Source organism: Asterias amurensis, chromosome 6, assembly GCF_032118995.1.
Source record: "Asterias amurensis chromosome 6, ASM3211899v1".
Lineage (NCBI taxonomy): Eukaryota > Metazoa > Echinodermata > Asteroidea > Forcipulatida > Asteriidae > Asterias > Asterias amurensis.
In genome coordinates, this window is record NC_092653.1 from 22919554 (window position 1) to 22936554 (window position 17001).

At 34.7% G+C, this 17001-nt stretch overlaps 2 long non-coding RNA genes across 2 annotated transcripts; both read left to right on the forward strand.

Moving 5' to 3' along the window:
• Window positions 1-307: 307 nt before the first annotated feature.
• LOC139939060 (uncharacterized) lies at window positions 308-4223 on the forward strand. The gene is made up of 4 exons (XR_011786257.1): window positions 308-339; window positions 2826-2957; window positions 3537-3660; window positions 4110-4223. It is a non-coding gene; the product is annotated as an uncharacterized lncRNA (long non-coding RNA).
• Window positions 4224-4674: 451 nt separating this feature from the next.
• Window positions 4675-15128, forward strand: LOC139939059 (uncharacterized). The gene is made up of 4 exons (XR_011786256.1): window positions 4675-4765; window positions 5448-5584; window positions 7559-7691; window positions 9016-15128. It is a non-coding gene; the product is annotated as an uncharacterized lncRNA (long non-coding RNA).
• Window positions 15129-17001: the final 1873 nt, after the last annotated feature.

Here is a 17001-nt window from a genome sequence, read left to right on the forward strand (position 1 = left end):
AATGTTTGTTCGGGTGGTGATACGAATTATGTTAAGCCAATAATTATCTTTTTGGCGGAGGAAATATATATAATTATGTTTGGGTTGGTGGTGGCATATGGCGTTGTTACTTTAATCTCATTTGTGAGTTGAGCGGGCAAGGAATGGCATTGGGTTAGAGAAGCATGCTCAAAAATGTCAAAACTGTCGCCTTAGTTTCGAAAAGGGCCTCCCGAAAAAGAGAGCGCCCTCTTTCTACCTGAAGAGGCCAAGCTGTGCATTCAATTTCTGGCGCGTGTGTGGTGTTCTGTACATGTGTCCGGTGAATATCGAGGTGGAAGATGTGGTCAACATTTCAAGGTAATTATTCCATATTTTCTGTGTTATTCAGACTGAATATGGGCACACGAACTGTTTCAAACAAATACCTTAGTGTTGGTGATCACATAGAATACTTTAAAGTTGTTAAGATGTTTAAAATGATTGAAAATGTGGTGATTTCCAATGCGTGTTTTGACACATTTAGAGCGCCACAGTGACACAATACATCAGCGTGTATGATGTATCCTCCTCTCCACAGCAATTTTCACGGTATTATGCCCTTTTCTTTGAATTGGGAAAAAAATAATGATGCCATATATGAACCGATGCCCTAATTATCTTCATTTGTTAATATGAAGTATGCAAACATATATTAAAACTTGATGGACATTGAAATGTTCACACCACACACCGATCTTCGATGACTTCTTCAACTGAACTGGCCCCATTTGTTTTGAGTTTTTCCTGTTTTCACGGCAAACAAGAAAGTAAAGCCATACATGGAAGAAGCATCTGCAGTGTCTACAAGTGTTCTTTGAGACTCTGTGTATGACTCTATTAGCCAGCAGTTGTCTTCATTTTATTCAAGATATTTTTTTAATTAAATTTTAAAAATTACCATGGTAACTTGCAAAAAATAATAATTAAAAGTGTGAATAATTACTGGCTTTCAACCCTGATGTTTATTTATTTTTATATATTTTTTCCCTTAATATTTATAATATTAAAGCGTATAAATAAACAGTGATAATTTAATCAACAAGCTGATACCCCCTTTTAATAATAATATTGATACGAGGGTTAAAAAATAAAAATCTCCAAAAATATTAGAAAATGATATATAAAGGGCATGTATTTTTTTTCCAGAATGCTCAGCAAAATATTCAGTCACATGATTTGATCATCATGAACTGTGAATTGAAATAGTGTTTGATGAAACTTTTTCGGTGGGCAATGGCCTCAACATTACATGTATGACATATTTTGAACCTTGTAGAAATGCCTAAAATACCAAACTTTTTGCATTTACAAGTGCAAATAACCAGTGGAGCCTTACGTGTTCCTAAGTTTTGGTCAAGGGAGAGGAGACTCTTTGCCTGGCAAATAAAACTGCACAATTTTAATCTAGGGACGGTTTACATCGCGCACAGAGAGGTAAAAGATTTGCCACGATTTTAGGGACACCTCGAAAACACAGGACCTCCTACGATACATTAGTATTATTAGTAACGGCATGGCAAGAGTATCTGACGGACATACAATTTATAGGCACAATCATCATCACAACCATGACAACATTGTTAGTTATTCCTGTGATGAGAGGGAATAGTCTGCACAATTTGTACACTTAGTTTATCATGATTCTACTTCTACATTAAATTCAAGATTATCTCTTCCAAAAACAAATTGATTATAATATCCCCTATTTCTTGTTGTGGGAGTTTGCCGAGTTATGGGCATGACGGGAAGATCATCTCAACTCAACAAACCAACAAACATGTTTGATGATCCCTACACACACTTCGCTTTCCAATTACCAACTTTTCAATCATTCTGTGTAGCCAAGTAATGATTGAATTGCAGGGCAACTTGTCGTACTACTTTCACTGGTATATGAATCTTAAGGCAATTTACTTGTTCAAGTTCCTTGATCAATTTAAATAATTTTATGTCAATAACTATTCAAGTTTGCTTTTATATACTCATTATGCATGCACATCCGAAGTTTGTCATGCACAACTTCACAAGCCTGGTCTCACGATTTAATGCACCCGCAACTTTTTGCGTAACGGCCAAATTGCGCAATAGTGATGGCGCCCTCTGTTGCCAAGTCACATTCAGGACAACTGAGACTTTCAATTCCATAAGAAATTCTTCTAATCTTCTTGTACTATAACGGGGTATCATTATTTGAGGTTCAATAACCAACAACAAGGAATGGTGAAATAGCAGAAACAATCTGAACTACTTATGTATTTAATTTGTTTACAGTCTACTCTGTCGCCAAATTCTCGACAAACTATGGCTGTTGAAACAAACAGCACGGTTAAAACACCTAATGCAAGACCTGATCGGCAGAAAGTAGTGAAGTTACTACTCGACTTGTCGCACTTTAAATAGTCACAACAATGATACTAGTCGCAACTTATTTTTTATTAATTCTTAAGATGCATTGTGGCAATGTTTGAAACAGGAGCAAATCAAGAAACATTCAAGCAAACTGAATTGAAGGATTGGAGGATTGTGTCACTGATGTCTGATTGTGTTTTGTAAGTAAATTATGATGTCGTGAGCGACACAACTGGTTGCACCAAAGTAGTCGTGACCATTAAGAATGGTCAATCATGGTAAGATTCATACACTGCTTTGTGTCTGAGGTCTTAGCCATCGTTGAATGCTGCTGTCTCCTCCCGGCTAAAAATTCTTGTGAAAATACCATGACAGGTTTTTTGTTTATGAGCTTGTGTTTCATTACTTGTTAAGCTAACTATAGCATTGTATTGTTCTTTGTTTGCATGATACAGGAAGACGTTCATCTCCAAAGAGATCCAGCCATCAAATGATGAGGCCGAATGATGATGAGACCTGAAAAATGATAAGCTTCCAACATGGATGTACAGCATCTGGTAAATGAACTGCTCTCTTCCTTAAAAAAGGTTAGTTCATAAAAGATTTCATCATTTATTTTTTGGATCATAATTTCGTATGGTAGTCCAACCTAAGCCTGGGCAAGTTCACGATATTATTATAATATATCTTATTTCTGAGGGTTGGTGTCTGTTTGTGAGCTGGTGCCAGGGATGTGGTAGGTACCTGCTTTTAAAGGATTGCTTTTCGAATTCTGTCATTTTTCACCCCACAACATCTCAATCTGAGTTTAAACAATTCATGCATGAATAGTTTCTCAGATTTTGAAGGGGTTGATGTCATTCAAGAGTGCTGCTGCTAGCTGCTTACTGTTGGTGGACAAAAAAGTAAAAACAAAAAGTTTTTTGAAAAGGATTGCTTTCAAAATAATATTCTGATAATTTTTCCCGTAAAACTCTTGTCACATAAATAGTTTCTAAGATTTCTGAGGCTTGTTGTCTGTGTAAGAATGCTGCTGTCCCTCCCTGCTAAACATTCTTGTGAATTTACCATGACAGTTTTGTTGTTGTCTTTAACTACTTGAGCTTGTGTTTCATAACTTGTTAAGGTAACTACATAATTGTATAGTCTTTGTTTGCATGATACAGAACAACTTTCATCTACGAGAGATCCAGCCTTGAACTGATGAGACCTAATGATGCTGAGACCTGAAAAATGATAAGCTTCAGACATCGATGTGCAGTATCTGGTAAATGAACCGCTCTCTCCCAGGTTAGTTAATAAAAGATTTTATCATTTATTTTGGGTATCATAATTTCTTAAGGTAGTCCAACCTAAGCTTGGGCGATATCACAATATTTTGTTTTTTAAATCGAAAGAATTGTTTCTCTTATTTCTGGGGCTGGTGTCCGTTTGAGCTGGTGCCAGAGATGTGGCTGGTACCCGCTGTCTTCTCACTGGTAATTGCGTTCTCCTTGTGAAAATCTTTTTGAATTCTTTGAATTTTCACCCCAAAACAATTCATGCAAGAATAGTTTTCTCAGATTTTTAAGGGGTTGGTGTCATTCAAGAGTGCTGCTGCTAGCTGCTGTATGTGGATGGACAAAAAGTAAACGTTCTTGTGAAAATACCCAAACAGTTTTGTTGTTATCTCAAACTACTTGAGCTTGTGTTTCTTTACTTGTTAAAGCTAACTATAGCATTGTCTTTCATCTCCAAAGAGATCCAGCCATCAAGTGTTGAGACCAAATGATGCTGAGACCTGAATAATGATTAGCTTCAAACTTCGATGTACAGTTTCTGGTAAAATGAACTGCTCTCTCCCTTAAAAAAAGGTTAGTTCATAAAAGATTTAATCATTTATTTTATATATTATTATTTCTTATGGTAGCCCAACTTAAGCTTAAGCGATATCAAGATATTGTTGAAAATTGCAAGAATTATTTTTCTTATATCTGATGGCTGGTGTCTGTTTGTGAACTGGTGCCAGAGCTGTTGTTGGTACCCGCTGTCTCCTCACTGCTTATTGGGTTCTCCGTGTGAAAATACCATGACAGTTTTCTAAAAGGATTGCTTTTTGCATTTTTGTTAGTTTTCAGCCCACAGCATTTCATTCTGATTTTAAACAATCAATGCATGAATAGTTTCTCATAATTTTGAGTGTCGGCGTCATTCACAAATGCCGCTGCTGTTTCTCAACCTACTCTCCCTTGTGTGTCTTTAATCAAAATTGTTACGTAATTATTCTTTGTTTGGATAATACAGTAGACTTTCATCTCCGAAGACATCTAGCCATCAAGTGATGAGACATAATTATGCTGAAACCGTGAAAAATGATTAGCTGCAAACAATGAAATGTTCTCTCCCTTCAAAAAAGGTTAGTTCATAAAATAGTTCATCAATTATATTTTTTTAGTAAAATTTCTTTTGGTTGTTCCACCTAAGCTTGGAGGATATCACGATACTATTTCTCTTATATCTGAGGGTTAGTGTCTGTTTGTGAATTGGTGCCAGAGGTAACATCTATTACATGTATATGGTGCCAGAGCTGTTGTTGGTACCCGCTGTCTCCTCACTGCTAGTTGCATTCTCTTTGTGAAAATACCATGACAGTCTTTTTTAAAGGATTGCTTTTCGATATCTGTTACTTTTTACCCTACAACATTTCATTCTAAATTTAAACAAAATAGTTTCTCAGATTTTGGAGGGATTGGTGGCATTCCTCAATGCTGCTTCAACTGTTGATGGCCAAAAAAGGCAGCCTTCTTGTGAAAATACCATTGACAGTTTTTTGAAAGAATTGCTTTTCAAGTTATACTCTGAATTTGTTTGACCCTAAACACATCATTGTTATTAACAACTGATAGAAAAATAGTTTCTCAGATTTCTGAGATATGTTGTCTGTGTCTCCTCGCTGTGAAGGCAGCTCCTCGCTGTGAAGCAAGGATGGATGACATTCTTGTAAAAATACCACAACAGTTTTAATGTTTTTCTCAAACTACTTTACCCTGGTATTTCATTACTACAACATATTATTGTTCTTTTTTTGCATGGTACAGGTCAACTTTCATCTTCGAAGACATCTAGCCATCAAGTGATGAGACATAATGATGCTGAGGCACACTTTAAAATGATTAGCTTCAAACTTCGTTGTACATTGTCTGGTAAATGAACTGCTCTCTATTCCTTAAAAAAGGTTAGTTTTAAAAATATTTCATCGGTTTTGTTTTTTATTATAATTTCTTTTGGTAGTCCTGCCTAAGCTTGGACGATATCTTGATAGGTACTATTGTAAATCACAAGAACTGTTTTGTTTGATATCTGAGGGTTGGTGTCTGTTTGTCAATTGGTGCCAGAGATGGGGTAGGTACATGTTGTCTCCTCTATGCTAGGTGCATTCTCCTTCCTTGTGAAAATACCATGACAGTTTTTTATTTCCTGGGGAAGCAAAGCCATTGAAGGGGCATACTGTTTGAAACATGTCCTTCCGTGTGTGTGTGCATGGTGTTTGGTGTTGTGGTGTTGTGATTTGTGTGTGCTCGCGTGCATGCATTAGGACAGGTGTACAGGTTATAACTTAGAAGGACTCAAAACTGTTAATGTGGGTTGGTCTTGTGAACCCCCCCCCCCCTCCCCTGGTCTGTCCTTATATTGGACTATAGGCCAACAAATTTGTCATGGCTAAAACAAAGTAAATGTTATCTGAGCAATATTTCAAGAAGTACTTGTAGTATCAACTCCAAACTTGGTTTGTGGATTGGTCTTTCTTTTTGATTGGTCTGTGGATCCCCCCCCCCACCCAAGAAGCCTATTGCTTTTGGACCCTAGGCCAAACTTTTAGGTCATTATGACTAAAACAAAAGAAATGTTGTCTGAGCAATATCTCGAGAGGTACTTGTAATATCAACTCCAAACTTGGTTTGTGGATTGGTCTTTAATTGTGGATTGGTCTTGGGATCCCCGAGAAGCCTATTGCTTTTGGACCCTAGGCCAAACTTTTAGGATCATTATGAATAAAACAAAAGAAATGTTGTCTGAGCAGTATCTAGAGAAGGACTTGTCATATCAACTCCAAACTTGGTTTGTGGATTGGTCTTTAATTGTGGATTGGTCTTGGGATCCCCGAAAAGCCTATTGCTTTGGGACTCTAGGCCAAACTTTTAGGATCATTATGAATAAAACAAAAGGAATGTTACCTGCCCACCATACTTCCCTCACACCTTCTCACCTATCCTTCCCCACTCTGTTTTCCCAGCCTTCTACTCTACCCACTTCGACAATGATTAAATCTCCTTTAAAAACAAATGTAATGCAGAAAGCTTAGAAGTGTGGGGGGGGGTGGTTGTTGTGTGTATGAGTGTTTTCACCCATTGGTCTTTCCCACCTACATGGCAGAGTGACCGCAGCACAACATTGCACAACACTGGCTAAGATTATTTGTGGGAAAAAAACCCAACACTGTTCTACATGTGTCAAATGTCAAGAAACAGACCGGCTAGCAGGGCATTTGCGTTTATAAAAGACACTGGACACTATTGATAATTGTCAGAGACTAGTCTTCACAGTTGGTGTAACGATCAACACGCATGATATAACAAACCTGTGAACATTTGAGCTCAATTGGTCGTTGAAGTTGCAAGATATTAATGAAAGAAAAAACACCCTTGTCGCACCAAGGTCACACAAAGTTGTGTGCTTTCAGATGCTTGATTTCGAGACCTCAAATGCTAAATATGAGGTCTGGAAATCAAATTAATGGAAAATTACATCTTTCTTGAAAACTACGTCACTTCATAGGGAGCTGTTTCTCACAAAGTTTTATACTATCAACCTCTCCCATTGCTTGTAATCAAGGAAGGTTTTATGCTAACAGTTATTTTGAATAATTACCTATAGTGTCCACTGCCTTTAAACACGCCTTTTCTTGTTTAAAGGATTGCTTTTCGAATTCTGTTTTTGTTTTTACCCTACAACATTTCATTCTGTTTTTAAACATGTATTCACGCATGAATAGTTTCTCAGATTTCAGAGAGTTGTTGTCCATGTCTCCGTGCTGCTAAACGAGGATGGATAACATTCTTGTGAAAATACCACAACAATTTTTGTTGTTTATCTTTACCTTGTGTTTCAATACTATAACATAATATTGTTCTTTTTTTGCCTGATACAGGTCAACTTTCATCTCCGAAGACATCTAGCGATCAAGTGATGAGGCCTAATGACGCAGAGACCTGAACAATGATCAGCTTCACACATCGACGTACATTATCTGTTAGGTCAACTGTTCTTTCCCTTGAAAAAAGGTTAGTTCATAAAATATTTCATCATTTATATTTGTTTGTATATATTCACTTGGTAGTTTCACGTAACACTGGGCGAATATCATAATACTATCAAAATTTGCAAGAATCGTTTCTCTGTCCGTTTGTGAATTGGTGCCAGAGCTGTGATTGGTACCTGCTGTCTCATCACTGCTGATTGTATTCTCCTTGTGAGAATACCATGACAGTTTTTCAAAGGATTGCTTTTCGAATTCTGTTATTTTGTACCCTACAACACTTCATTCTGATTTTAAACAATTCATGCATGAATAGTTTCTCAGATTTTTCGGGATTGGTTTCATTCGCAAATGTTGCTGCTAACTGTGGATGGAAAAAGAATCAACTTTTTTGAGAAATTACCGAAGCAGTTTTATTTTAAGGATTGCTTTATTTCTAATAAATTTTTACCCTAGAACATTTCATTTTGATTTACAACTCATACATGAATAGATTCTCAATTCGTGTAGGGTTACTGTCCGTGTGTGAATGCAGCTGTCTCCTTGCTTGTGAAAATATGATGATAGTTTTGTTGTTTTCTCAAACAACTCAAGCTTGAATCCACATTCAAGAGTATGGTCATCTGGTACTGTTAAGGATCAAGGTAGTCACCTCATGGACCGATCTAATTAAATATGCACACATAGAGAATGTTCTGCCATGTGCAGAAGACACTTTAAATGTGTTTGTGTCACTAATAGGTCCAAATATTTTCACCCCATGGTTGGACAGAACACCTGAAAGAAGTATACCTCAACTAAATTTTCATTTAAAATAAAATGTTTATTTTACTGCTTTCTTTAAGAAATGTTGAAATTTGATGATTTCAAATATCGATCCAAGTATCGTCAAATTTGTGCAATACTTTCTTGCTGATATATCATGGGTAAAAAAAGAGACTTTGCTTGAGCCTAGTAGTTCCACCTATCGCAGTTCATTTAGTAGGCCTATAACCAGGAGTTGGGGAAGGGAACCCCCCCCCCCAACAAAGGGGGTGGGGATAAATAAATTAAAGAAACAACCCCAAGGCAGTAAACAAAATTATGCATGTAATTTATTTATATATATTCCTTTCTTCTTTAAGGGTTCGAAAACCCGTATATAGACGTTTTATTTCTCTCTTTTTTTTCTACGGTCATATTACTGAAACCTAATCTGGCCATTGGAAAATTGTTACATATTGGTCATTCATTTACCGAGTTCTAGTTGAACAGAGTACATTCAAGACATATAAAGGCCTCATATGTCATAAATGTTAATACTTGTTTGACTTCATGTAAACAAAGTTCCATTCGTTTTTATTTTGAAGGTGTACCATCTGTTGATGATACCAAGCTGTCAACGAGAAGGGGATTTCACCAATCTACCAATCAGCAATGCACTAGGTGTGTGAAGTTTACTACGGAACAGAGGTATATTCAAAACCTGTGGGTTTCATTACCCATGTTTTACACTAACATCAAAAAGTGGGCTGTTTTTGCAGCACTATACAAGCGCCACCCCTACGCCACATGCCACAACATTCTGGGGACTTCATGCAGGCACCAGCCTAACCCAGATGAATGGTTCTCCCTTCAGATTAATTACAGATATGAAAATTGAAAACATGTTTTGATTAACACCATTTGTTTTTATACAAAAGTCATCGTTTGAAATTCCATTTATTAAATTATCGAACTATTCCATGTAACTGGTAGTAAAAGGCAGTGGACACTGTTGGTAATTACTCAAAATAATTATGAGCATAAAACCTTTCTTGGTGACGAGTAATGGGGAGAGGTTGATGGTATAAAACATTGTGAGAAACAGCTCCCTCTGAAGTGACGTAGTTTTGAGAAGAAGTAATTTTCCAAGAATTGTATTTCAAGACCTAAGATTTAGAACTTGAGGTCTCAAATCAACCATCTATACGCACACAACTTCGTGTGACAAGGGTGTTTTCTTCTTTCATTATTATCTCGCAACTTCGATGACTGATTGAGCTCAAATTTTTACAGGTTTGTTGTTTTATGCATATGTTGAGATACACCAAGTGAGAAGACTGGTCTTTGACAATTACCAATAGTGTCCACTGTCTTTATAATTTTTGCTGAACATTTCACATCTTTATTGACTGAGGGCATTCATTCATTCAAGTTTGAATCGTATCATTTAGGCAAATCTAATTTGATGCAATTTAAGTTTATGTGTTTTTATTAAAACTTGAAATTGATTTACATATATTTAATAAAAGGCACTTGACACCATTTTTAATTACTCAAAATAATTGTTAGCAATGGGGAGCCGATGATAGGAGTAAACATTGTTGGAAACAGCTCCCTCTGAAGTAACATAGTTCTTACTCAAATAATAAAAGACTTCAGGCCTGAAGCCTTTTATTAGGCATCTGAAAGCACACCAGTTTGTGCAAAGAGAGTGTTTCTTTCTTTGTTTTCTTGCAACTTCCAGCATAAAAACTTACTTTGTAACGAGCAATGGAGAGCTGTGGAAAAAAAACTTTGAGAAAGGGCTTCCCCTGAAGTAACAAAGTTTTTGAGAAAGAGTTAACTTCTGACTAAAATATTAAAAGACTGAAGCCTTTTATAAGGCATCTTAAAGCACACAAGGTTGTGCACAAACTTGATGAATAATTAATTCAAATTTTCACAGATTTTTTAAATTAATGCTTATGTTGGGATACACCAAGTGACAATACTGGTCTTTGACAATATACTAAAGGTGTCAGGTGTCTTTGATGATAAGGAAGTTTTTTAGATAAGAAGTCAACATTGATTGACAAGGGCATAATGAAGCCACCATGAGGACCTCTTTTTTATGTACCCAATATGTAACCTCGATGCAATAGACCCTTCCCATGGAATATGTAAATTGCACATAGCGCGTGCGCACTAACGTTTTGTTTGGCAAAATGAGGGAACATCGCACTGTTTTGTACACGGCTAATGGGTGTGATTGCGCGTCTGCTTAGAGCACAACTCTATGGCGTTTGCCAACCAACAGTGTATGTACGCATGCGTGAATGTGATTAGCATATGTCATGGGAAGGGTCCATTGTTTTCTTTAACATTCAAGGCCATGCCCTGCGAGATATGGCCTGGTCTGTGGTTCGGACAAAACACTGAACTCGAACTAAACTGAAGAAGGCAATTTGTTTCAAGTGCTTATCTTGAAAGTTCACAATGTTCTTGGCAACATTTCATTTTCATCTAGAGAAAATGTTCTCTAAGGTGAAATAGAAACCTCAAAACGATCCCTGGGTCTAGTGTTGAACTTGTTATTGCTGGTACACAGTTAATTATTGTAAATGGTATGTTGTAAATTGTGCTAGTTAAAAGGTAGCGTTAATGTAGATAGCCATGTTAGTATAATAAATGAACCAAGTAAGGTATTGGTAGCATTTAAAGACTAAGGAGTTGCATTATAAACAAAACGATAGGTGTCATTTTGATTAACCAAATTCATAAACTATGAAGGAAAACAGAAATTTTGAATATAGGTTTACTCGGTAAAATTCAGAAAGTGAGCAGCCAATTTCAGTTTCATGCGTTTGAATTAAAGGTGTTTTGCCTCTCCAGTTGTTACTGCTTTTCAAATTCAGAATTTGGCCATTCAATTTTTGAATCGAGTCAAATTCCTTTAGCACTCTGTTCAATTTAGCGAATCGTCATTCTTTTTGTGACACGTCTAAAAAAGCATCTGTGAATTTCAATGCTGCTTTGATGAATTGTTAAATTGAAGAATTATTTTGGTTAATCGAATGATACAACATGACACATGACTAAGCATAAAACAAAAGCGAATTACCCTTTTCAGTAGCATTCAATTTCGCACGAAATAGAATATCTTGGTGGTTTAATTCGCTGCTCATTTGCCGAAATTGACAGAGAAAACCTTTATTACATTTTGGTATAGTTCCTTGACAGTAACACCTACACTGTTGAAAAACTCACAGATTCAAAACAGATAGATCAGAAAGCAAAAATTTGTTTCATTTCAAGAATGTTCTAAAGAAAGCGTACTTTACAAAAATCCCAAACAATTAATATCTAGAAGAAGTTTCACTCAATGAAAAAAAAGGAATTCAAAAGTCTACAAAATGTGTGTCTAACTATTAGTGGGCAAAACCGTTAAGCAGTGTAGTTTAACGTTACTCAAAGAACATTGTAAGCAATAAGGCTCGTTCAATTACAGTAAATTTATTGTTCCTATACTAATAATGGTAAATTTGTATTATTGATTATATATATAGTATTGAGTCAAATAAAATGATTCTATAAATTTAGCAGAAGAAATATGTCTTGAATTCCTTATTGTATGTGCAAGTAATGTAATATAGTTTTGTTATACGCAGTACAAAGAAAAACAGTTCTTTATTTTAAGAAAACTCATTTTGACCCTACCCAAAACAATTCACTAAAATAATACCTTTAAATTTGTTTTAAAAGTGAAAGGTCCTTTAAAATGTTTGAAATTCTCGTTTAAAAAACTTATTTATGCCTTTAAATTTGTTTATTGTAAAAAAAACTCCTTTAAAACAATTTGAACTGTCCCTTTAAGTCAATGCCGCCATATTGAGTAGTCATATGATCCCATAAAACCATAAATCATTTAGTACATTTAAAAACCTTCTGAACCACCCAATAATCACTTTACTATACAAAATGTACCTTTAAATTTGTTTTTAAAGTAAAAGGCACTTTAAAATAGTTTTAACTTCTCCTTTAAGTCAAATCAACCATAAATAGTAGTCTCATAAACCCACATTACAATAATCCACTGAATACATTTAAAAACATGCCTTTAAGTTTGTTTATTGTAAAAAACTCCTTTAAAATAGCTTGAACTGTCCCTTTAAGTAAATTCCGCAATATCCGGCATAACGAGTAGTCTTATGAACCCATAAAACATTTCATGCATTTAAAAACCTTATTAACCACCTAATAATCACTTCACAAAATGTACCTTTAAATTTGTTTTTAAAATAAAAGGCCCTTTAAAATAGTTTGAGTTGAATACATTAAAAAAACATGCCTTTAAATTTGTTTGTCGTAAAAATAAATCCTTAAAATAAATTGAACTGTCCCTTTAAGTCAATTCCGCCATATTTATAGAGTAGTCTTTTGAACCAATAATACCATAAATCATTAAATACCTTTAAAATCTTCTAATCACCAATACAGCCCTTCACTATAAAACATACACCTTTAAACTCGTTGAATAGCGACCAATATCCTACAATACTTTAAAACAAGTTGAAACTTCCCTTTTAGTCAATTCCGCCATATAGAGTAGTCTTTTGAACCAAAAATACCATAAAACATTTAATACCTTTAAAATCTTCTAATCACCAATACAGCCCTTCACTATAAAACATACACCTTTAAACTCGTTGAATAGTGACCAATATCCAACAATACTTTAAAACAAGTTGAAACTTCCCTTTTAGTCAATTCCGCCATATAGAGTAGTCTTTTGAACCAAAAATACCATAAAACATTTAATACCTTTAAAATCTTCTAAACACCAATACAGCCCGCACTACAAAACATACACCTTTAAACTCGTTGAATAGTGACCAATATCCAACAATACTTTAAAACAAGTTGAAATTTCCCTTTAAGTCAACTCCCCCATATAGAGTAGTCTTTTGAACCAAAAATACCATAAAACATTTAATACCTTTAAAATCTTCTAAAGACCAATACAGCCCGCACTACAAAACATACACCTTTAAACTCGTTTGAATAGCGACCAATATCCTACAATACTTTAAAACAAGTTGAAATTCCCCTTTAGTCAAATCTTGGAGCAGTCCCTTAAACCCATTATACCATAATTCATTATTACCATTAAGAGCCTTCCAAACCTTCCACTCATAGCTTTACTACAAAATACATTGAAATTTGTCCCTTTAAATCCAAAAGAACCTATAGAGAAATACCCAACCCCAGCATGATGAGTATTACTCCATATCCCACATTAAAATCCAACAAGCTTACCCCAATGGCTAACTGACTTCTCAGCAACCCATATCCTATGGCCACTATCCTTACCCTCACCCCAAGCCTTCATCAGTCCAATCAACTCAACCCCCTAGCTGACTGCTATTAGTCCATCACCCCAAGCCCATCTGACTACCTGCCCAGCAAACTCCCAGCCTCTGGCCCCTCCAGCTGCCCAACCCAAGTGACTGCCATATAGCACTCCCTCCCCTCGACTCAGAGCCCCAAGGCCCTTGGTCAACCCTCAGATCAGCTAGAAATCCAAGGCTCGAGCAAGGCAAAACTTTTTGGTGAGAAATTTGCGAAAAATTTTCTAAGTCCAAATGCGGTAAATTCATCACTCCAAAAACCGTTAAATTTTCATAACAGCTCGTAGCACAGCGGTGAAGGCCAGAGACTACAGAGCGGAAGGTCCCCGGTTCAAGCCCTGCACATTTTTACTAGAATTTAAAAAAATTCTTTATTTTAATGGTAAAAAGGTCCTGGAGAGGATTTGAACCCACCCGGCTCACAGCCCCAGGATTCTGGGGGCTGTGAGCTAGCCCGCTGCGCTACGGCGGCTCTTGAAAAAAATCGCTCGGAACTAATATTTAAACCTTAGAATGGGTGGGTAAAAAAAAAAATGAAAAATTTAAATGAGATGAGACTTATGACCTTTGACCTTAGCATGAGCATGAAGAGAAAAAGAAATAGAGAATTGTTTGTGGGTGTTAAAAAACACTTTAATTGTAGAACAAAATAACTAATACAAACGCTAGATTATATTAACATGTAAAAAGTATATACTATAAAGTCTACAAATATTAAAGTAACTATCACTAGGTTAACTTTAAGGTAACAAATTTGATGTATTCAACTAATTAAGTATTCGCAGTGAACTTATTGTACATGTATATAAAACTAACTTTGCGATTTGCAACAACCCTTTTATGACAACACAGTATACTTTTGCCGTTGGCGAAACCAGTAAAAAATTGCAGACCTGAGTGCACAAAACGATTGATTCAATAAACATATTTAGCACCCGCAAATAATGTCTTTTTTGCCTGTGTATATGCCAACCATTACACATTTTTAACATCTATTATCTAACATCTATCAAATACACCTCAGTAAAGTACATAACAATATTGCATTCCTTATACATAATAATTTTAACTATTTCATCCACAAAATGTAACTAAATTTACTGCAACTGAGATAACAATGTCTTTATTTTCTGATCCCAGTTCCTGTAATAACATGATACATTTTCAGAAACGAGGCCGCTTTTTCGCAAGGATTATTTCGATTGCACATAACACTCATCGCTGCTGCGCCGTTTAATAAGAAATCAAAACACAGTATTTTTTTAATACGGATACTTAATAAATGTTAATTATCTGTTTGATCCCATACATTTTTAATTGTGTAATTAAGTTTATACCCCCCTCCCCAGTGTCATTTTATATGTGATTATATTTTTGTTAAATTAAATATATTATTAATTATTTGGTAAACTTAATCGTCCTGACTACACATCATATAATTGTTGTTATAACATAAGCATTCGTATACACGTATAATCTTTTACTGTTAATTCCTTTTTTGTTTTCCCCACGTTTGTTGTTGTGTAATTAAATAAATACCCCCCCCCCAATATCTACAGCTTTCTCCAAGATATTTTATATGTGATTTATTTTTTGTTAAATTTGATTTATTATACATTTATTTGGTAAAGAAACATTTTCTAACTACACATCACAAATTGTAACATCAGAATTTATATAAACGCATATTTTGTATAGTAATTCCCTGTTTGATTTCCCCACATTTTTAATTGTGTGGTCACATTGAAACCCCCCCCCCCCCCAGTATTGATAGTTTTCTCCGAGATTTAATTTATAAGTGATATAGTTTTGTTTAATTTGATATATTTTACATTTATTTGGTCAAATTACACTTCCTAACTACGCAACATAAATTTGTTGGTATAACTACAGAATTTGTATAAAGCATATTTTGTATCATTAATTCCTTGTTTGATCCCCAACATTTGTAATTATGTGGTTACATTGATACCCCCCCCCCCAGTATTCATAGTTTTGGCCAAAATTAATTTTATATGTGATTTAGATATATTGATATATTATATATTTATTTGGTAAACTTGCACTTCCTAACTACACATCATAAATTTGTTGTTATAACATCTAAATTTGTATAAACACATAATTGGTATTGTTTATTCCTCGTTAGATTCCCCAACATTTGTAATTGTGTGGTAACATTGATACCCCCCCCCCCCCTCCCCAGTGTATATAGCTTTCTCCAAGAAACATTTAATATGTGATTTAAATTAAATTTTGTTAAATTTAATATATATTATTTTTTATATTTATTTGGTAAAATAACACAACATAAATTTGTTGGTATAACTACAGAATGTATATAAACGCATATTTGTATCATTAATTCCTTGTTTGAAACCCCCACATTTGTAATGGTGTGGTTACATTTATACCCCCTCCCCCAGTATTGATAGTTTTCGTTAATATTCATTTAATACGTGATTTAAATTTTGTTATATTTATTTTATTATATATTTATTTGGTAAACTTACTCTTCCAAACTACACATAATTTTTTTTGTTATAACATCTAAATTTGTATAAACACATAATTGATATTCTTTTTTCCTTGTTTGATTCCCCCGCATTTGTAATTGTGTGGTTACATTGCCCCCCCCCCCAGTGTTTATAGTTTTCTCCAATATTCATTTTTTATGTGATTTAGCTTTTATTGGATTTGATATAATATACATTTATTTGATAAAATTACACCTCCTAACTACACATCATAAATTGTAACATCAGAATTTATATAAACGCATGTTTTGTATCGTTAATTCCCTGTTTGATTCCCCTTTTCTCAATTATTAATTTTATATGTGATTTAGTTTTTGTTTAATTTGATATATTATATATTTTGGGTAAAATTACACTTCCTAACTACACATCATAAATTTGTTGTTAAAACATCAGAATTTTGTATAAAGCATATTTTATATTGTTTATTCCTTGTTTGATAACCCACGTTTGTAATTGTGTGATTAAGTTGATACCCCGCCCCCCTCCTGTCTAGTTTTCTCCATACTTCATATATATGTTATTAGTTTTTAGATATAATATATGTTGGCTAAAACTGAACATCCTTACTACATTTTTTGTTATTACATCAACAATTTTTCAATCTACACATTTTATAAGTTTTAATCTTTGTTTGATCCCCCCATTTGTAATTATGGTTAAAGTA